Consider the following 23101-nt stretch of genomic DNA (forward strand, 5'->3'; position numbering starts at 1 on the left):
AAAGGTGAAGAATTTGTGCATTGGGGTCCATTCAAGATGAAGCTGTTACTTGCCTTTGTTTTTCTTCTCCTAATTTCTATAGGTACAATTTAATCTCTCTCTCTCTCTCCCTCTCAAGGATGGAAAACAAGACAAACTTAGTCTTTTGTCCTTTTTACTTGTATCTAATGTAGTAGTATATAGAAATATTAGGTCACACATAGGGGTATGAGAACTATCATTCAAATATACAATCTTGATATGGATCTTAGACTTTTCTCTGGTGATAATGGTTTGAAAAACCACAGATCAGGATAAGGAATTGTTGATTATGATTCATGACTTAAATCTTTTCTTCAATCTGTGCCTTTGATAATTTGAGATATATTGAATCATAAAAAAATTTAAAAAAATTATGAAAAAAAAATCCTTCATTTGTTTTGGTCAATTCACCAATGTGCTAAATTTTGATCCACCCCACCTATCCATGTTTTAAAACACTTAATGATATAGAGGGCCATTTTAGATCTAGAATATGAGACATGGAAGATTAAGTTTAGGTTATGAATTTGATACTTCTTGCTATTTTGATAAACGTTTGAAGGAAAATATCTCCATACAACCTCTTTTTAGGTTTCATTTCTCAATAGATCTAATGTTTAAAACATATCTAACGTCATAGAGATCATGTGTACCCTTGACCAACTTTATCCCCTTCAACCTTATTTTTTTAGTACAAACAAAAGTTAAAAAGATAACTTTTTTTTGCGATTCGTTTCTAACCTTCTGTCTCTCTATTCCTTTCTAAACCTGTTTTTCTCTCTTCCTGTACTTCTCCCACAGAGAGAGGTTTGGGGAGAATAATGAGGAGAGAGAGAAAGAGAGAGAGGCCTGGGAAGAAACATGCGAACAGAGAGAGAAAGATTTAGAAGGGAATGGAAAAAATGATGTTTTTTAAATGTTTGTTTGGGCTAAAAATATAGGTTCAAAAACGGTAAAGTTGGTATAGGGTGTTATAAGATATAATACATGAGAATTTATGCTGCCATATATATTTTTAAACCTTGATTATTTTTATTAATGAAACCTAAAAAGAAGGTGTACTTTCTCAACTTTTAAATGGATCATATTGTAATCTTATTGTTTTTCATTTTTACTAATTTGTAAAGAAACAAAAAAGAAATTTATAAATAAATCATGTCTTATATTTTATATTTAAAAAAAGTCCCATGTATTTTATATTTTACATTGAAGACTCATTTTTTGAGAATATATAGTGAATTTGATTATATCGCTGAAATAATGCTTCATTTTATTTATATTATATAATTTACTGTCAGGTCCCATTTTTTAGTCCTGAATAAGTGTTACATTCACTATTTTGTTCATGTAGTGTGATAATAATGTCACAAACTAATGGTGCCTAATATCTGTACCATAGGGGCTATGGTTCACACTGTATAATACACCTTTGGGACACCTACATAACCGATGATGAAAGTCTAATGTTTATTGGTGGGAGATACCATGGTTTTACATTTTGGCAAATTTTGGCTTTCTGCTATTACAATGATAAATATCTCTTTATTAAAAAAGAAATGTCATAAATAATGTGATGTTTTTTAAAAAATATTTCTTTTATGTGATATTTTTTCCCAATAAAGTCAACATATTACTTGTATTTCGTGGGGCTCTCAAACATGAGAACGACCATCTCCTCTTACTAAGCCAAAAGATTTTACACTCCGGCGGGAGTATACTCTCTATTTACTCTCTCGGGTAATACCTAACATCAAAGTAATTTTAGAACTTTAATTTTGGGGATATAACCTTTTAAACCCATAGACTAAATAAAAAAACTTTGGAATTGTACTAGAAAAAATGTCTCAAGATTGAACAAAGATTGTCCAATTTTTAACGGGTGAGATCTAAATGCCAAAAACTCAAATTTCTTTTAAAAATAATCATCTAGTGATTCTTAGGTGGCTTCCAAACTTCAGATTGAAAAAATCCTACAAAGTAAGTCTTTTGATTGAGGGAGTAGATAGGCAATAATACTTCCATGGGAGGGTACTAAAACATCCTCCCAAGTAGGTCAAAGTGTACAATGTACATGCAAGGCCTGACTTTTTCCTCTTTTCTCTCTCAAAAGTTTAAGGCATTTTATAAAGAACAATTGTTGTACCATACACAGTCCAAAGGTATAAAGCATCCATCTTACAGATGGATACAAATAGGTGGTCTATCTAAAAACAATTGTAACAAACGGTCCATATGTTTTATTAATATAATTAGTATTTCTAATTTTCAAAATTTATTTATTTTTTCATATTCATGATCTTTGTGGTAAAAATTATATATTCTTTTAAAATTAAGATCAAATTATATTTAAAATATACTTATTACCAAACCCACATTTCTACATGTGCAGGCTGAGCCGCATTCTAACCGCATCCTTTTTTAAATGCAGGTGAAATAGCATCAATTGTAGAGGCAAAGGAATGCAGCCAGGATAATTTTATCTCCACAATCTTTTGCATCGGTTACCTTTGTCGATCAAATTGCATGTCACATGACCAGGGACATGGAAAATGCCATGACACTTTCAAGTGTAGATGCACTTGGCCTTGCTAATACAGAGTAAAGCATTTTATTTATGGACTTCTATGTGGCCAAGCAGACATATGTAATAATGCGAGCCTCTTAATAAATCTATTTTTGAGATAGATTTTTGGACTTAATTTCAAAAGACTTGTAATCTCTAACATGGAGATCATGAATATGAAAAAATAAGTAAATTTTAAAAAATAGAAATAATAATTCTAGTAAGGAAACATTTGGACCGTTAGTTTTCATTGTTTTTAGATGGAATACCTCCTTGCATCCATCTTTAAGATAGATGCTTTACACTTTCTGGACCTCATACATAGAAATGCAGTCCAGCCCACATGAAATAATTTTCTTTTATTTATACTCGGAGGGCTCACTGCACCATTTCGTTTTCTGGAAATGTTTTCTTTTTTTTCAAAGCGATTTTGAAAAAATTACTTAAAATTTCATGGTGAAATTACAAGCATGAAGAGGCAAACTTTTTAGTTATGTCAAAGATACTTTAATTTTATCCATTTGCACATCGTCTATAATGGGAGTTTCTCAAAATATTAATATTATTAAAAAACTAGGATTAGTCCACTAGCTCATATGAACATATGAGCCTAACGACCCAGATTGAATCTGGGCCGATCTGACGGTCACAGTGTCCAGTAGTTTTTGAATTTTAACTTTTTTTCTACAAATCCAAATCACTTGAAATTTTAAGAGTATATTCATAAAAAATATTTGAATTTTTAAAAAATATCAAAAAAATAGTTTATATGAAATAAATTGATCAAAATACCTCCGAAATATTTTGAGGGTATTTTGATCTTTTTGTTTTTAACGAATAATTTTTTTAATATTTTTATTAGGGGTGCCTTGATGAGAAGAATACACGCCTAAAATTTCAAGTTCTTTGGATTGGTAAAAAAACAATTAAAATTCAAACACGAAATGAGGTTGTGACAGTCAGATCGGGCCAGATTCAATCTGGACTGTTGGGCTCATATGTTCATATGAGCTAGTGGGCTAATCCTAGCTTTTTCCAATATATATATATATATATATATATATATATATATATATATATATATATATATATATATATATATATATATATATATATATAGAGAGAGAGAGAGAGAGAGAGAGAGAGAGAAAGAGAGAGAATATCCTGTCAACCCAAGTGCGTACTGCTACAGTAAACATGAGCGGCCCAGATTGCATCTAGGTTGATCTGACAATCTAGAATGTCTAGTAGTGTTTGAATTTTAATTTTGTTTTTATAAATTAGATTGATCTGAAATTTGGAACGTGTGTACATAAAAAATATTTGAATATTTGAAAACTATTTTAAAAAACTTTCACATGAAAAAAATAACAAAAATACTCCTATAAAGTTCCGAGGGTATTTTGGTCAATTTTTAATTTTTCGGATTATAGTTTTTATATTTTTAGTAGGTGCGCCTTGATGAGATGAATATACATCTAAAATTTCAAGTGATTTAGATTTATAAAAAAAAATTTAAAATTCAATCATGAAAGAGGTTGTGGCCGTCAGATCGGCCCAGATTCAATCTAAACCATTGGAGTTTACTGTAGCAGTCAACTAGTAAGCATTTAAAATCCACTCCCCCATATATATATATATATATATATATATATATATATATATATATATATATATATATATATATATATATATCTTTTAATCTCTCTATTTAAATTTTATGACAATGTAGGGGAAATCAAACTTGAGATTCTGAGAAATAAAGGGCATTTTTTATCATGTTTTAAAACAACTTGTGAAATATCCACTTAAGGGTCAAATCGGCATATAAAATCATTAAAGGTATCAAATCATCTTATTTATTATTAGGAATATCACTTCTTAACTTTCATTTGGTGTAGGAATAGTCGAACCGTAATGGTCAACCAGACATGGGGTCGGAAGTGGATAGATTAGAACTAGCCTAACCGTGTGGTTAACAAGACCGATTTGGTGTTTAGAATTTGTTTTTTAAATCGATTAAAAACCTAAAATTTTTTAAAAAAGTACAAAATATAGATTAAATTTATATTATTTTATTAACTACATTTATTTTAAAAACCAAATTAAGACAATAAAATTGCATTACTTGCTCTAAGTCACCAAATACAATCTAAAGTCTTGTATAATAATCATGAGCCTCATGTAAAAAATTGATACTTAGAGATGAACATTCTACATCCCATGGTCATGAGTAAACTAAAATAAATAAATTAAAACATCTCCATTAAGATTCAGAGTATTCCAATAATGTCAATAACAATACATGCAACACAATTTTGTTACAATGTCTACAAGAACATAATGGTACATGATTGCATATTAATGCATCTAAGTAAATGAACAAATATCCTTTCTAACATTTAAAATAAAAATTTTAACAATAGAGTGATAACTTTTTAGTTATCATTTCACAATATAGACAACCTCTTTTTATATTTCATTTCTAAATAGATCCAAAGTTTTAAAATATATTTGGCAGTATAGAGATTATGTGTACCCTTGGACTAACTTTATCCTGTTTGACCATACATTTTTAGCCCAAACAAAACTTAAAATGATAACTTTTTTTTTTTATTCATTTCTAAACTCCTCTCTCTTTATTTCTTTCTAAACCCCCCTTCTCTCTCTCTTCTCGGGTTTTTCCCCACAAAGAGAGAGGTTTGGAAAAAACACTGGAATAGAGAGAAAAAAAGGGATTTATAAAAGAATAGAAAAAAATGATATCTTTTTGTTTGGGCTAAACATATAGAGTCAAATGGGTAAAGTTGATCTAGAGTGTTAGAAGATATAACACAAGGGAACTTTATGCCACCATATACGTTTTTAAACCTTGAATCTTTTAAGAAATGAAACCTAGAAATGTGTACAAAGATGTTTTCCCAACTTTTAAATGGATCATATTCTAATCTTATTGTATATCATTTTGACCAATTTGTAAAGAAAAAAGAGTAATAAATAAATCCTATTTTATATTTTATATTTAAAAAGAGTTCCTCATATTTCACAATCAATCTATTTTATGAGAATATAAAATGATTTTTTATTATATTGCTGAAAAAATGCTTTATTTTCTTCGTAATTTGTAGTCAAATCCAATTTTTTAGATCTGAAGAAGCGTTGCATTCACTTTTTTGTTCACGAAGTGGGAAAATAATGTCACAAACAAATGGTGCATAATATCTGTACCATAGGGCTATGGTTCACACAGTATGATATACCTCTGGGGCATCCAAATATTAAGAACCAATGATGAAAGTCTAATGTATACTGGTAGGAGATACCATGGTTTTACATTTTGCCAAAATTTGACTCTGTGCTACCACAATGATAAATAGAAATGTCATAAAGAGTGTGACTTTCTTAAAAAAATTATTTCTTTTATGTGATACTTTTTTCCCAATAGAGTCGATATATGCCGTACTTGCTACTTGCATTTCGTGGGGTGCTCAAACATGAGAGCCACCATCAATTTTTATTGAGCCAAAAGATTTTACACTCTGGCAAGAGTATACTATCTATTTATTCCCTCGGGTTAAACCTAACATAAAAGTAATTTTAGGACTCTAATTTTGAGGATATAAATTTTTAAACCCATAGATTAAATAAAAAATTTGGAATCAAAATATCTATATACTAGCAAAAATAATGTCTCAAGATTTATCAACGATTGTCCAATTTTTAAAAAGGGTGAGATCTAAATGCCAAAAGCTCAAATTTCTTTTGAAAATAATCATCGAGTGATTCTTAGGCGGTTCCTAAATTTCAGATTGAAAAAATCCTCTAAAATAAGTCGTTTGAATGAGACAGTAGATGCCCAATAATAATTCCATGGGAGTGTACTAGAACGTCCTCTCAAGTAGGTCAAAGTGCACAATGCACATGCTAGGCCTAATTTTTTCTTTTTTTGTCTCTCAATGTTTTATTGCATTTTATAAATAGCATTTGTTTCATGTGGGCTGGACTGCATTTGTACACTATGCGGTCCAGAGATATAAAGCATCCATCTTAAAGATGGATGCAAAATAGGTGGTTCATCTAAAAACAATCGTAACTAACGGTGCAAATGTTTTCTTAATATAATTAGTATTTCCAATTTATAAAAATTTATTTATTTTTTCATATTCATGATCTTCGTTTTAAAGATTATATATTCTTTAGAAATTAATATCAAATTATATTAAAAAATATATTTATTGCCAAGCTTACATTTCTACATGTGAGGGCTTGGCCGAAAACTAACCGCATCCTTTTATTAATGCAGGTGAAATGGCATCCATTGTTGAGGCAAAGGAATGCAGCAAGGGTATTCTGTTGTGCCAATCTTTAGAATCGGTTCCCTTTGCAGATATACTTGTAGATCATTCCGTGATCAGGGACATGAAAAATGCCATGGCCCTTTCAAGTTTAGATGCACTTAGCCTTGCTAATATTGAGTAAAACATTTTATTTATACTCGGAGGGCTTAGTGCCCCATTCCGTCAATAATGAGTCCATAACTCTTTATCTCGTACTAAAATTTTGCAGGAGCATACTACTCTCAAAATCACAAAATATCTTTAGGGTATGCCAAAGAAATGCACCGAATCATCTGGCTCATAACAATGTGCCAAAATAGCATAAAAACTCTAATTTGTATAGTACCTCTCCATGTTGGAAACCTGCCAATAGTTATTCCGGTTGTGTATCATTTGATCACAAAGTTATTTTCTTTAAAATTTCTGATTCCAAATTCACAAAAAAAAAAAAAAAAAAAAAAAAACAAAATAAATGCGTCCAGCAAGAGATCTTGCTCTGATAACAATGAAAGAAGGCTTATGTGATCTAGAGTAATACGTATAGTTTAAAAAACTTTATTCTTTCTTTTGCATTACCGGCAATATCACTTACATAAGTCAAAAAAAAAAAAAAAAATTTACAGAAAGAAAAACTAATACGACCTATGAATTAACTCACATATCATTGTAATTCTATATAATCAAACAAAAATACAATGGATGAAGGATCAAGAAACATGCTAAAGGCATAGGTCTTCAAGGTAGCAGGTGTCACAATATGCTATATTGGGTTCTAATCCTACCTGGGTCCCAAGTTAACATTTAAAAATATAAATAAAAAGAAAAAAAATCATTACTACTTAGAGTTCCTCCAAAATTTAGGCGGAAGCTCATGAATTATGATGCTACAGTCACAAAACAAAGCAACTGTATAGATGAGAGCATGCACAGGGAATATGTTGGGGCAAAGAAATTTACTGTAGAGTGCCAAAATCCAATCTAATTTAAAAATATTTTTTTAAAAATTTATTCTTAGCCAAGAGAATCGATCTGATCCATCTTGGAATGATGATCCAGAATGGTCCACCTAATCTAGGTTTGAAAACATTGATCGACCAGAGGTTTTAGAGGCAAACAAGTCCAGATAGAGAAGCACATTAACCTAAATTAGATTATCACCCTTAGAAGCTAAAATGATAAAAAAGAAAAAGAGACACAATCAGAGACATATCAAGAAAGAAACAAAAATGCATCATCCAAGAGAAGAGACAGAGACAAGGACATAACAGTGCACAATTTTTTATATAGGATTGTCATCCCTCATTAGCAAAACCGTCAAGTGATAAAAAAAAAGTAGAAATACAACATCGAGAGAGAGAGTGTGTGTTTTAGCAGGGGAAAGTGCATAGGCATTGTTCGGGATAGAGGCATTCTCCTTTTGCATTTCGACCAAGAGTCTCGACGCATCTTATGTCGGAATCATTCGGGGCGCAGTTGCCGGGAAAACCGGGAAAACGAGACAGGTAAAACTTGCAAAACATTGGACCAACTGGTTGCGCCATTCCACCTGCACGCAACACATGCCCATAAATTTTTATTCCCAAAAAATAACCATGAAAACAAGAGAGAGAAATTTAGTCCTAAAAAGTTGCAAAGAAAACAACAGAGAGGGAGAGAGAGAGAGTCATAAAAAATGGAAAAAATTGAAAAACCAAAAAGAGATATATCAAAAAAAACTACGTACAGAGATATAACAAAAACAAAAACGAGAGAGAGAGAGTGTTTTAAAAGTTTCAGTCAGTTACATTTATACATGCACATACATCTTAACATTTTTTTGCTTCAAAACTTGCAAGATCGATGTAACATTCATCATGTGCACTCATAACACATCTATTGCAAAACATAAAAAAACAAAAAAAATTCTTGATATTACTACTTGAAACTTTACTGTAAAAATATTTGATGTTGCTTAAAAATATACATCTTCCTTTCTTTTAATGGTGAAAGATGTGTCCCGTCTAAAAGACAAATTTTTTTTTTGGTATCAATGTCACTGTTAGCACATTTTTTTGTTTTTTTTTTTGGGTGAGTCAGTGTAGAGAGGGCACCTACCCTTGATAAGAATTGAGCCTAAGACGTAGCGTTGCAAATTGCCAAGCACTAACCAATTAAGCCAGGCACACCTTTTTTGGTTTATGTAAACATAGTGCATATTGACCCACATGCGCACACACGCCTGTACACAGCTTATGACCAAGTATTAAATAGAAGAACTCAAGCCTACCAGGAGACAATAGAAGGACAAGGAAACCTAGGCATGGAAGGACTTAGAGCTATTTATTACTTGACTAGTTATCGGTTGTCAATTTTTGGAGTACATATTTATGGAGGGTTAAAAGCAAAATCGTTTCAAAAGATTGTCAATTTTTTCCTTGGGATTTGTATGGAGAATTAAAAAGGAAAAATTATAAAAACCCCTCCAAAATCAAGTATTCTATCAACTTAAACGCCAAGTTAATTTTTCTCACTAACGTTTTTGAAAACCTAGCTTTTCTAAAATAAAAAAAAACCCTAACACAAAAACTAGAAATTTTTTGGACGAATATACCCTTCCTGTACTTAAAAAAATTATTTTCACGTCCATTTAAACTTTTAAACCGGACCGGAATAAACAAATGCCGGACTACTCCACTAATTGCCAGACTACACCTAAAAAAGCAGAACTGTGGCAGTTCCAGTGCAATGAAACGCCGAACTGCCCCAAAAAACTGTCAGATTGCACAAAGCTGGACTGAAATACAAAAAAGCCGGAGTGACATGCCCAAGAGCTGGACTGCTCCTCATAATACCGGATTGGGGTAGTTCCAGTGAAGAAAATACCAGACTGTCCTACCAATACGCCGGACTAGACCCCATATAGTGCTAGTCTGGTCTAACACAACGCCGAACTAGGGCAGTGCCAGTGACATGAATCGCCGGACTGACTCACAAATTCACCGGAATGAGCAATGCAGAATTGAGACAAAAAAACGTCGGACTAACATGCCAAAATGCCGGACTATCCCTCATTACGCCGGAATGGGCAGTTCCAGTGACTCTAACACCGGACTGCACAGTTCTTTTGCCGAACTGACAAAACAAAACGTTGGACTGGTCCACAGAATGTTGGACTGGTTTTTCCAGTGAGATCAAACACTAGAGTGAACAAAGACAACCCCGGACCGAATACCCTAAACGTCGGAACGGTCATCAAAATCACCGGATAGGAAATTCCAGTGAGGATAAACACCGGAGCGACCAGCCAAAAGGTTGGATTGCTGCCCTTAACGCCAGACCAACCTTATCGCATTGCCAGAGTGGGTGTTCCATTGATCTAGTCGCCAGACTGCCCCCATAAATTTTCGGAAGATATAGAAACTCGTTTGGCTTCCCCTTGAAATTGTCGGATTGGATTTTCCAGTGAGGTCAATCACCGCATTGACTTAACAAAATCGTCGGACTGAAGGCCCTAAATGCCGGACTGCCCTTAGAGGGTCGTCGGACTGTCTTTTCAATTGACCAAATGATGGATTGCTCAAATAATTGCCGGACTGACCCAATATTGCGCTGGACTGCTCCTTTAAAGTGTCGACCTGCTCCTAGTGATCGCCGGACCATGCCCTTTAGGTGCCGGACTACCCCTCATGATCGCCAGAGTGCCCCAATATATCACCGGACCACATGGATTTTCATGAATTATATGTGATTTATGATACATTGTAGATGCACATACATATATCCCTGTGATTTCAATGTTTGTCTTCATATACCACTTAAACCACTTAAGTTGCCAAGAAGAAGACATACCTATATATATATCCCTCTGATTTCAATGTTTGATGCTAAGAAGAAGACATGCCACTTAAGAACACAAGTCATTTCAAAGTACAAAAACATTGTAGATGCACATACTCTGATACCCCTTTAAAATACAAAAATTCTTGTGATTTCAGTGTTTGTCCTCAGATGACATACACGAGCCACTTTCAAAGTACAAAAACTATTATAATGGGACATTTCCTTAGCTGACTACTTGATAGAGTAGCTTCAAAGTATAAAAACTATTACAATGAGACATTTCACTAGCTGGCTACTTCAAAGTACAAAAATACATATTAATTGAAAGATACAACTGAATCACTTTCTTCGCCTCAACCATTTTTTGGCCAGCTTGTAATACCCTTTCCTTTTACATCTGCCTGGATATCTCCATCTCTTTGTGATCTTGTATGCCGCCTTAATACCTCCTGTAAGGCTGACACAACTTGAATTTGCAGGCTTCTGCTATTGTCATTTATGTTTTTTGTTCTCTTTTCATCTCCCTCCTCAGTGTCGCTTTCATCATCTCCCTCCTCAGTCTCGCTTTCCTCATCTCCCTCCTCAGTCTCGCTTTCTTCATCTCCATCATCTCTCTCCTCCCTCTCGCTTTCATCATCTCCATCATGTCTCTCTTCGAGCTCGTTTTCACCATCTCCCTCCACCGTCTCCTCGGCATTTATCTCTATAGAAGTATTTTGCAACAGTAAATCATGTGCCACTTGTACGTAATGTCTTGATTCACCTGCTAATACTTCACCCCTAAGTGCAGGTTGTAGCATCCCTATACAGGTTCATCACTGCAGGTAGACAATGAAAAACAAAATCAGAAATTATTTTGAATGCTATTAAGTCAATAAAAAAGAAAATGCACAAATTACATAATATACCAATAACCTCTCGTTATGATGGTCTGCGAGGGAATGTAAATGGGATTGTGACTGCGAAGGGGGGCCATGGGATTATTTCTATAATTTGATTGTGACTGTGAGGGGGGGCACATTAGAGTATTTCTATATCTATGGGGGAACATATTGTATCAGCTCATATATTCATTTGTAGGCATTCTACCATATTTATCCATGTCTGCCTTGACAATGTTGCGTTCTCGTTGACGCCAGTCGCTTATCTCGGCACTCAACTCATAAATCCAACTTGTGGGATGTAAGCTGACCTTTTCCCTCCTATCCCAACAGGAATCGTTTAATACACGATCAAGCGTATAGAACTCTGCAATGTTGAAACATATTAGATATGACCGGCCCAACGTATTTTCTTTACTTAGTATATCTCATGGACTGTACTCCTCATATGGTTGCCAAGTCACCTACAACAAAAGCAAAACACAATAATAACTTATTTGTATTTGTATTTATCTACAATTACATAAACACACTAGCAAATAACAAACCATGTCAATGGAGATGTCATCAAATGTTGTTAATGGGTCTTTCCTACTTGGTTGTTTCTTCCATTTGCAAGCTTTAGGCTTTTCTATAGTGACAGTTGTAGGCTTGCTGCCTAGAGATGGAATATGCTCATATATCCAACACTGCAAAAGAAATAGCTAGAATGTAAAAATATAGCAAGAACCAATTATTTTGAAGCCCAAGGAATTGTAAATAGCACAATATTGACTATAAAAATTAATGAACGATACAAGTTACATGTAATAGTGTTGGTGACCCACTAAAATGTGTATCCCCGTTGATAATGAACGATACAAGAATGCAAGTACTGCTGCACCCCATGCATACTTTCCGGCCTCATCGAAATCTCAAAGCAGTTGCAAGTAACTTGCCAGCGTAGATCTTTGAGATGCATCAGCAAATATAGTTGTGTCGACTAAATACAGGAGATAAGCTCTACTGTGTTAAAGCAATTTTAATTTGATATGTTTTTTCCGTAGTTGCTCAAATTTCGTCCTCAACCAAGTGTGTTTTAGTCGGCTCAACTTATCACCATTAGGGCAATCTCCTAAATACTCCATGATGAAAGCCATGTAGTCTTCAGATCTTATGCATGTTACAGACTCACTTGTCACAGGTATCCGTAATATGTGCCACACAACGTACAAGGTTGGAGTCACATCACCAACACTTAATTATGCGGTATTAGTCACCTTGCACCACTTTCCAATAAAGGCCCTCAGTACACTGCAATCGATATGTGCGACCCCTATGTCTTTCAAGGAAATCAAATTGGTTTTTTCAATCAAAGCTACCTGTCGTGGATCCAGCTCCCATTTTCTCAGGGTCTTAGTTGATTCATTAATACAAAAATTGTTTTTCTTCTTAAATGGATTCAATAAAATATATAAAAAATTATTAACATTATAATAATTGTCTAATTAATGTAAATCATGAACTAAAGTAAATTGAGTATCATACATTTTCCCCTTGTTCCACTTGACGGCTCTGGGTCTTGCATCACTATTATCTATTTATATTATTAGAGTTTAAATGTGCACAACATATGAATTAGCAAAAATAACTACAACTGTAAAATTTAGACTTACAAAAGTACAATAACAACAATCAAATTAAAAAGAGAACTCAAAATGAAAGGGCTGCAAAATTTACATTTGTACAACTACAAGTACAATAACAACAATCACAATACAAAGAAAAGAAAATGTAAATAAAGTGTGCTTCTTTAACCAAAAATAAACACAAATGCAAGTACAATAAAACCAATCACATTAAAAAGAGAAGTCAAAATGAAAGGGCTGCAAAATTTACATTTGTATGACTACAAGTACAATAACATGAATCACATTACAAAGAAACAAAAATGTAAATAAAGTATGATTCTTTAACCAAAATAAATACAACTATAAGTACAATAACAACAATCACATTAAAAAGAGAAGTTAAAATGAAAGGGCTGCAAAATTTACATTTGTACAACTTCAAGTGGGTGCTTTACAAGTTGCCCTATTATGATCAGTTCTTTTGCACCGACTACAATGAATAGGTCATATTGGTATTTCATTTGATTCGATGCGCTTCTTTTTAGGTCGATCAGGGGGGCACCTTGAGTGAGGTGGAAGTACTTTTACTCCCTCTAGATGAAGCTTTCTATGTAAACTATGCCCAGACAAGTTGATCAAGGTAATTGGCATGATAGTTACGAAATATATTTCTCGAAATTTCACAATTATGAAACATTCTTGACAATAGTCAATGGGATCACTATTCATTACTTGAAGGGCTTTACAAGCATGCTTGCAAGGCAAACATGATATTAGCCAACCCCATCATTCACATTCTCGTGTTATAATATTTACCTTGTAATTTATGCGATCACCTCTAGCTTCATAAACAGCTCCATTTGATGCTACAGTGACTCTCACGGAAAGGGATTGTCTTATGATATTTTTTAGTTTATTTTGTGCTTTTGGGGTAAGTGTTGTAATCCAAGTTTTAGCTTTCAAGTTCCGAGTGGCCATTAATTTCATTATTTGTCTCCTAATCAAGTCAATGTACTAGAGAATTGGCATATCTCGTGCTTCTAGAATCCATTTGTTATATGACTCAGCCACATTAGTTGTTACTTGGTCATATCGATTACCCTTAAACTGTGATGTGGCCCAACGGTTTAGTGAGGCTTCTATGAACAACTAGAATGCGTCCTCAGAAAGTTATATAATTTCCATCAACTTATCAAATTATATAACTTCCATCATCTTATAAAAATACTCTTGGTACCTATATGCTCTACATGCACTGATAAATGCATATACAATTGCCTTCTTAACATCATTAGGTATGTCTTTTGCTTCTTTCTTGAAATTCTATACTAAATGACGCTCACAGAAGGCATGATGAGCATTCTCAAAGACTTGACAAACAATATCAACTAGATCAGGGTGTCTATCTAATAAAAAAGTAATTTCACGATCTGTCCCAATAGCAACCTTTAACGATTCCATAAACCATAACCAATTATCTGTATTTTCAGCATCCACAATTGCAATTGCAACGGGAAACATTTGTCATTCCCCATCGAGTGAGTTGGCAGCAAGTAGAGTCCCAAGGTAACGTGCCTTCAATGATGTCCCATCGAGAAATATAAGTGGACGACATCCATTTTTGAAGTCATGTATTGACCCGTAAAAACTTAAGAACAATCGACGAAATCTATCATATGGCAATACTTGTCCTGTTGCATAACTACCAGAATTTGTCTCCATCACACAGTTTACATATGCTGATAACTGGTTGTATGCCTCTTCTTGCGAATCATGTATGTCTTTGATGGCCGTTTCTTTTTCTCGTCAATCCTTCCAATAAGGTAATTCTAACCCAAAATCTCGAGACAAATCTCGAGACAAATCACTCTAGCCTTGTAATGTGCAGTGTCACTTAATTCATCCTTGATTAATGATGCTACAAATTTTTGTGAAGATCTTCTCTGTAGATCATTGCTTATCCCAATATTGCATGAGTGATCTTCTATCCATGTTTTGATTATGAAAACATTCATCTTACCAAGCTTCCCAACATATATTTCCCATTTGCATCCTTCACTATTGCATTTTTCCCTTATGCGTTACCCCTTATTTTTAATAAAACGATATGTGAAATGGTTTGCTATATAGCAAACTTGCTAAGGGCTTCTCAAAAATCTTCTAAAGATTCAAACTGCTGCCATATCCTAGAAAGTGCATTCTCCCATGTACTAAGCAACCTTGGTGGGATGCTTTGTTCAAAGACTGAGACTAAAACATTAAAGGATTGTGGAGGTCTGACCTCTTCGTCTGTCATAGTATTATGTGAAGTACTTCCATCTCTACGTTCACTTCCATCAAACACATAAACAAGCATTTCATTCTCACCTTCATGGACGTTCAACATTCTAATAATATCGTCATCATTATTTAGGTTCACAATAAATCTTTTATTTCTCAGGACAAAGTATCTCAAAGATATTAAGTGAATGTCAAGTGAGAACCGCTCTACTACGAATTTTCACATCTCGTCTAACCAAGTATTACTGTCAATCATAAATGTACATGTATCACCACCAATATAATCCAAAGTCCCATCGACACTTGTTTGGGGTTCTCCACCAAAAATACAATAACCCAATCTCTTTGGGATCGACGATCTTGCTTCAATCTTAAATAGGGAAAGAAAGTGTAGGCCAAGCCACATCAATGGAACATGTGATCACAAACTCAAACCCTGAATTCCCTTAGCAACCCAGTTTGAGGGAGGTGGATTCTCTTTTTGTTAATCCTAAAAACCCTTAGACATAAATCCATAGTTGAGAGACGGGCGAGAGAAGAACTCCACAGCCTAATCCCTTGGCCCCTTTTCACAATATGGGAGAGAGAGAAATCAACCATGTGAAAGAGAGAGAAAGATAAGGTGTAGAGATTTTGGGTAGACACAATCTATTCTTTATAGGCTTGAATAAGATTAGGGTTTCTTAGGGTTTTCCTTAGCTTACCTCTTCTTGTGAGTGTTTGAACATATTTTTCAGCACCTTGGTCCCCGGTAGGAAGCAAGTCAATAAAGCCTACAAAACAGTGAAAATTCTTGATAGTCTTAGACTAGCACCAAAATTGGTCAAAATCGTCATCAGCACTCCAAAAGACCACCTTCCAAGTTTCGTAGCATTCCGACATGTCTAATGCAGTGAACACAAAGGAACTTGTTTCGAAAAAATGGCCACTAGCACCCAGAAACTGACCCTATAAATGGAAATACATTTTTCGGGTCTCAAATCACTGTGGGACCACCTCCATTGGATTTGATACGGTCGAAAACCCTTATGGGTCAAGTTTTGGCTTAATCGGACACTTTAGAACAAAGATATGAGTAAAACATTGAAACAGGAGGGGCTGCACACTATTCTCGTGTGGCCTCACTGCACCAAAACACCATTAAAAGTGGCAATTTTTATTGTCACGGGTAGTCACTTTCGGGGCCCATAACTCACTCATTCTAAGTCGGATCGCTCTCAAATTTGGTGAGCCCCAAGACGATGTCCGACAGGGAGAAAAGCTATAGAGAAGTTTTCGATCGATGAAGAAATTACAGAAAATTCAATTGCAATACGCCTCGCTTGATGGACCAAATCACGACGTGCAACAGATCAACGCAACACCAATTCCATTGTGTGCATAAGGTCCAGGGCTATCATTGTTCCGAACCCCGTACATGATGGAAGGTCAGATTTCATGCACGAAGCCGATGAAGTAACTAAAATTCTGACCACCGGATTTTAGATTCCGGCCAAAACTCAAAAGTTGTGAAATCTTTGTTCAAGCTCCAAATCGTGCCACGTTTGTTGCCATGCTATCATGACGGCATGCTTTGTGTACTACGACAAAATAATTATAGAAAATCATCAAGGAATGAGCGCACTATCGATCCGAAGTTTTCAAGATTCAAACAAATTTCAAGTCTCATGATCATGGCTAAAAAACATGATTCATGACTCGAAGTTGATATCAAAAAGATCGCCATACCAAGCCTTATAAGAAAACAATAATTTTTCAATCAAACAGGCTTCATAGCAACCCCGGGTCAACCATGGAAGATCATGCAGGTTCTCGGGCAGTAGCAGGGACTGTTCTGAAATTCCACACATTGATAGGCAGGGGCAAAACAATCCTTTTGCACCCATTTTTAGAATTTATTTTAATTCAATTAAGTCTTAATTTTCAGCAATTAGGTCTAATTTTGATCAATCTACCCATGTTTGGGCACAATTCTATATAAACAAGCACTGCCTCATTGTAAACAAAACCCCTTGGCCTTCAGTTGATGGTTTGAAGATTGAATAAAAATTTCAATTCCTTGCTTGAGCTTGTGAGTGCATCTGGGGGAGAGAGAGAGGAGAGAGAAGAAAATGGTTGGTACCCTTCAGGCAGGCAACATTTTCTCTCATTCTTTTCTCTCTTTCTCTCTCTTCTTTCTCTCTTTCTCTTTTTCTCTCTCTTCTCTCCCTCTTTCTCTCTTTCTCTCTTCCCTGTCTCTTCTCTCTCTTTCTCTCTCTCTCTTTTCTCTATCTCTTTCTCTTTCTTCTCTTCTCATCTTTATCTCCATTCGTCCCCTTCTGATACAACCGATAAGGCTTAACACTGGTTGGTCTTCTCTCTCTCTCAGTCTGTGGGACCTAACACCGGCTGCGCTTTCTCTCTCTTCCTTTGTCAGTCGACGGGACTTAGCATCGGTTGGTCTCCTCTCTCTCTCTTTGTCAATATGCAAGACTTAGTGCCGACTAAGCTTTCTCTCTCTTCTTGTGTCAATCGGCGAGGCTTAGCATAGGTTGGTCTCCTCTCTCTATCTTTGTCAATCGGAGAGACCTAGCACCGACTAGGCCTTCTCTCTCTTCCTCTATCAGTCGACGAGACTTAGCGTCGATAATTTTTCTCTCTCTTCCTCTGTCAGTCTGTGGGACTTAGCGTTGATTGGTATTCTCTCTCTTCTTCCATCAGTCGGTGAGGCCTAACGTCTGTTGATCCTCTCTCTCCTCTTCCATCAATCGGTGAGGCTTAACACCAGTTGATCTTCTCTCTCTTCTTCTGTCAGTCGATGAGGCCTAACACCGATTTGTCTTCTCTCTCTTCTTCTATCAGTCCGCGAGACCTAGCGTCGGTTGGTCTTCTCTCTCTTCTTCTATCAGTCGGCGAGGCCTAGCACCGGTTGATCCTCTCTCTTTTCTTCTATCAGTTAGTGAGGTTTAACATCAGTTGATCCTCTCTCTCTTCTTTTATCAGTCGGTGACACCTAGCACCGGTTGGTCTTCTCTCTCTTCTTCTATCAGTCAGTGAGACCTAGTGCCGGTTGGTCTTCTTTCTCTTCTTCTATCAGTTAGCGAGGCCTAACGCTGATTGATCCTCTCTCTCTTCTTCTATCAGTCGGCGAGGCCTAGCGCTGGTTGGTGATCTCTCTCTTCTTCTATCAGCCGGCGAGACTTAGCACCAGTTGGTCTTCTCTCTCTTCTTCTATCAGTCGAGGAGACCTAGCACTAGTTGATCTTCTCTTTCTTCTTCTATCAGTCAGCAAGACTTGACGTTATCTTCTCTCTCTCTTCTTTTTTCAGTTGGCGAGACTTAACACTAATTGGTTCTCTTCCTCTCTTCTCATCTGACACAGTTGGCTTCCTCTCTCTCTCATCTCTTGAAACAGTCGGCAATGTCTAACGCGGACTACACCTCCTCTTCCTTCTTCTTCCTCCTCCCTTCCTTCTTCTCTCTCCTTACGTCTATTCCCTTCTTCTCTTATCCATTCCTCTGTTACTCTTTCGTTCCATCAAGAGGGATTAAGGTTAGCATCTCATGGCAGTCTTGTTGTCTAACCGTAATATTGTTGTGCCGAGTTCGCATGACCCCCTTTACTGCCACGACAGACCGACCATCGTGCTTAGCTAATCGATATTGGTAATAACGTCTAATAGTAATCCCGTGAGCCGGTCTCAGTTACTAAGCCCATTTCGCTACCAAGTTACGTCAATTATCCACCAGGCTAGTCACTGCTCCGATCTTCTCGCTTAGTCGAATTCTTCTCTCCCCCCATCTTTCTTTCTTCTTTTTTAATACACATTCTTACGTATGTTCATCAAAGAGAAAGAGGGTGAGACCTGACCCACCTGTCCCATAACCTTTGCCATATATGTGTGTGATTGCAGAAAATAAGAAGAATAGGAGCCAAGGGAGGCGACTCCGAACCAATTTCATTACTGGGGGGACTTTTGTCCTGATCTAAGAGGGTGCCCACGTGAGTCAGTCCGAGTAAGTCCCGAACCCACCTTTAAATTCCTCGCTCACCGGTTGGTAACACCTTCCCTCGTTTTCAAATGGAGTTCCCAAGAGAGCGCTCTCACAAACGTCCCAGGTCTCTCCTGAAACTCGAGATGCCTGCCACCCGATTCTTCAGAGATCTGGAGGGCGAGATCGAGGGACCTAACCAGCTTGGCGACTCTACTAAGGACTTACTATCCCTTAGTTGGATCGTTCTTGTTTGGCTAGTCTCTTCTTTTATTATCTGCTTTCATTCTCTTTTCATATTCACTTATGGCTGCTAGGTTCTGTAACCCATTTATCCAGATCGGGGATTTTCCTATCCCCTTATTTGAGAGTGTCCCTAGGGAACGAGGTCCCTTGGTGAAGGTCCCTCACTCCCCATCTCTTCGCTCTGATGGAAACTCCACCAAGGCGCCTTGCATGGGCGACACTTATGTTGCCCCACACAGCATGCACCTAGCCACCGACAAGTCACTTGTTGGTCGTATTCCTGAGGTACGTCGGAAGGCAGCTCCATCCCTTTTTGGGAAAGGCAAGCAAGCTGTCATTACTTCTGCTGGTCGCCATAAGGCTACCCCCCACATTCCTACACCGTTGGTCTCTATCCCTAGACGCTCAACACATCGAGGCAGAAACCCTACGGTCATCACCCCTCACACACACCACAAGGCTCGTGGATCACCCACTTGAGTCACACCTCGGGGCAACCCTTCTGTTGCCTCGAGACCGTGTTCAAGATCGAACCTTCCATGGTTAGATCCTGCACATGCTACTTATGTGCATTTCACTACTCGGGGGAACGCCATTATTGCGCCAACCCGAGTACACAGGAGACGACCTTTTCATTCTCCTCCTATGCACACACAAGCGCACCCTGTAAGGGACAGACTTGCACCTATTCTCTTACAGACACCTGCTTGTAGTTCTTGGCCTCTTAAGGGTAGATTACCTACATGAGCTCGGATGAATGCCCAGGTCCCCCGTGATCCTTCTTCAAGGGGCGCATACGCGTAGCCATCTTAGGTGTCCCCTCGCCCTCAACTCAAGCGTCCTCATGAGTTGACCGTGCTCCCGCCTGCTCCTCCTTTATCGAGCAAGCACCTTCAGCATTGGTACTCAAAGGTTTTTTGCAAGAGTACCATCCTGAACCAGCCCCAACACTTTGGTCATGTCTCTGGAGCTCATAAGAGAGCTTGGGGCATACACCTCACGGAAGATCGAGTCCTTCATCCTCTCCGCCCCAAGATGACTCCAGTTCCTAGCCCTCATCCATTGTCGCACCTGATGGAGGAAGAGTTGACCAGCCACAACCTAGATCGCAGTTTTGGTGCGAGATCCATCAAAACCTCGAAACTAAATGCGATAAAGGTCTACGAATTTTGACTAGGGAGGTGACCAAGGCAGTCAAAATAGTCAATTTTAACGACCCTCTTCACCTGAATCCCTTCTACCCCCTTCAGACGATGAAGCCTGAAGAACAGCTCAATGAGCCCTGTGCTATGGTTACTATCGCAGAAGAAAACCCAGTCACTCAACAGCCACAGTCCCAAGACCTTCATGAACCGACTCCTCATCCACGGTTCCAAGACCGTTGAGAACCGTTCCAAATGTGATTTGCGTACAAAATTCAAGTTTAGTCAGGGCATGTTGACCCATTACTGACTGACCTATCATGTACGAATCGTCAAGAGCGCAAACCCTCTGTTGCCACTAACGTCGACCCCCATAATGAAACGATTAGCGTAATGGTCGTAGGCAGGCTCAGCGATGCCCAGGAGGATCGCATGAACAAGTTCGAGGATATGGTGCATGCGATGATGGAAAAGATCGATCATATTGACGATGCACGCCAGTTGGCTAACCATGAGACCAATTCCCATCACTCTGATGGTATACCTCCACGACAGCCTCCTCCATCTACCTCACAAAACAATTATGTCCCTCATTCGGTTTCTCAGTCAGATATTAATGCTATGGTCACCCATAGCCTAAAGAACAAACAAATTCCGGGCATAATGGGTGCGACGCCTTATCAAAGACCATATCCTTCCTACATTGATCAGGTCTCGTTCCCCTCATACTATAAGAAAGGGAAGTTTCCTCTATTCAGCAGAACCACCTCCCCAAACTAGCATAGCGCCCACTTCCAGGCAGCATGTCGAGAAACAGCAGCTGACAGAAGACTCCTTCTCCTCCAGTTCGTTGAGACCCTTGATGGCCTAGCATTCCAATGGTATGCCGGACTTCCTCCAAACTCGGTGCGTACATGAGAGGAGATCGAGAAACTGTTCTATCAACGCTTCTATGAGGTCGAGAGAGAAGTTCAAACCATCAAGCTTCTCACCTTGACTCAAGACCCTGATGAGCCCGTAGATCAATTCATATCAAGATGGAAAAACTTGGCTTCCCGCCATCCTAATCCTATGCTCGAGAAGGAAGCAGTCCAATCTTGCGTACGAAACATGCGACCTGAAATCGCTCTACATGTCGAGGCATCAAATCTGACCTCCATGTCAGAGTTGATCTCTAAATCAGCTTGCATAGAAAGTTTTTCACGCCATCATGGTGGGGCACAACAACCATCTACAAGTTCAGCGAGCAATCAGGGTAATGGTGGATCTCGAAATAACACGCGGGGCAACCAACAGAAAGAGGTACTTAGTGCAGTTGTTATGGTCACTGATTCAAAGAAGGCTCCCTCCCAAACTTTGGACCTCTCTAAAGAGGTATGCACGTCGAAGGTAACACCCCAAGTACGCAAGCAGCAACAGTCGTACAATCGGGTACCTCCACCAGCCAACTTTGATCGAAGTGATTATTTCACTATGCATAAGAATAAGGTATATCCCTTCGAGAAAGAATGGTTCCCTGTATTGTTCCAGTTATTAATGGAGCAGAATATGATCCAGTTTCTAGAAACTAGGCTCCTTGAGCAATCTGGCCTTGACACTTAGGCAAATTATTGTGCCTACCATTGAAGGATCAATCATCCCATAGATGACTGCTACACGCTGAAGGATATCATTGAGGCCCTGATTCTGAAAGGTCAGATAAAGCTTGAAGATTTAAAAAAGGCCTTCGGGCCAGCTGAGGCCTCCCATGTCGTAACCATTCAAGAGGAGGACGAAATTCTTGGTATCCTCTATACCCTCTTCATTAATCACACTAAAACAGGCAACGCTACCCCACCACCTTGCTAAGGGGACTGAAGATCGTTGGTGCCCATTCCATCAAATAAGAGGTCGTTATTTATCAAAATGCACAACTTTCCTTGATATATTCACAGAGAAGATACGAGAGTGTCAAGAATTTTACAATCTCCCCGTAACTGATCCCCAAATCACTTCTTCGGGGCAAGAAGATCTCACAATCCAGGACCGTCCTATCAATGACTCAGACTCTGCAGAACCCTCGACTTCCTAGCCATGGATGATCTACCATGGTCGAAGCAGACTCAAGTCTTTGAGGAGAGAAGTGGTTCGCCAAGCCAGCGCTGATGGCAAACCCAATGAGATAAATCAAATAGCACCTCAGAAAACAAGAAAAAGACAAACACCAATGGCTACTCGCAGAAGAAACAAG

General features: G+C 37.5%; 1 long non-coding RNA gene across 1 annotated transcript; it reads left to right on the top strand.

Moving 5' to 3' along the window:
• LOC148780447 (uncharacterized) lies at window positions 1-2720 on the top strand. Its single transcript, XR_016040727.1, has 2 exons — window positions 1-82; window positions 2450-2720. It is a non-coding gene; the product is annotated as an uncharacterized LOC148780447 (long non-coding RNA).
• The last annotated feature ends 20381 nt before the right edge of the window (window positions 2721-23101 follow it).

This window comes from Amborella trichopoda, chromosome 9, assembly GCF_054954075.1.
Source record: "Amborella trichopoda isolate Santa Cruz 75 chromosome 9, AtrichopodaSantaCruz75HAP2 v2.0, whole genome shotgun sequence".
NCBI lineage: Eukaryota > Viridiplantae > Streptophyta > Magnoliopsida > Amborellales > Amborellaceae > Amborella > Amborella trichopoda.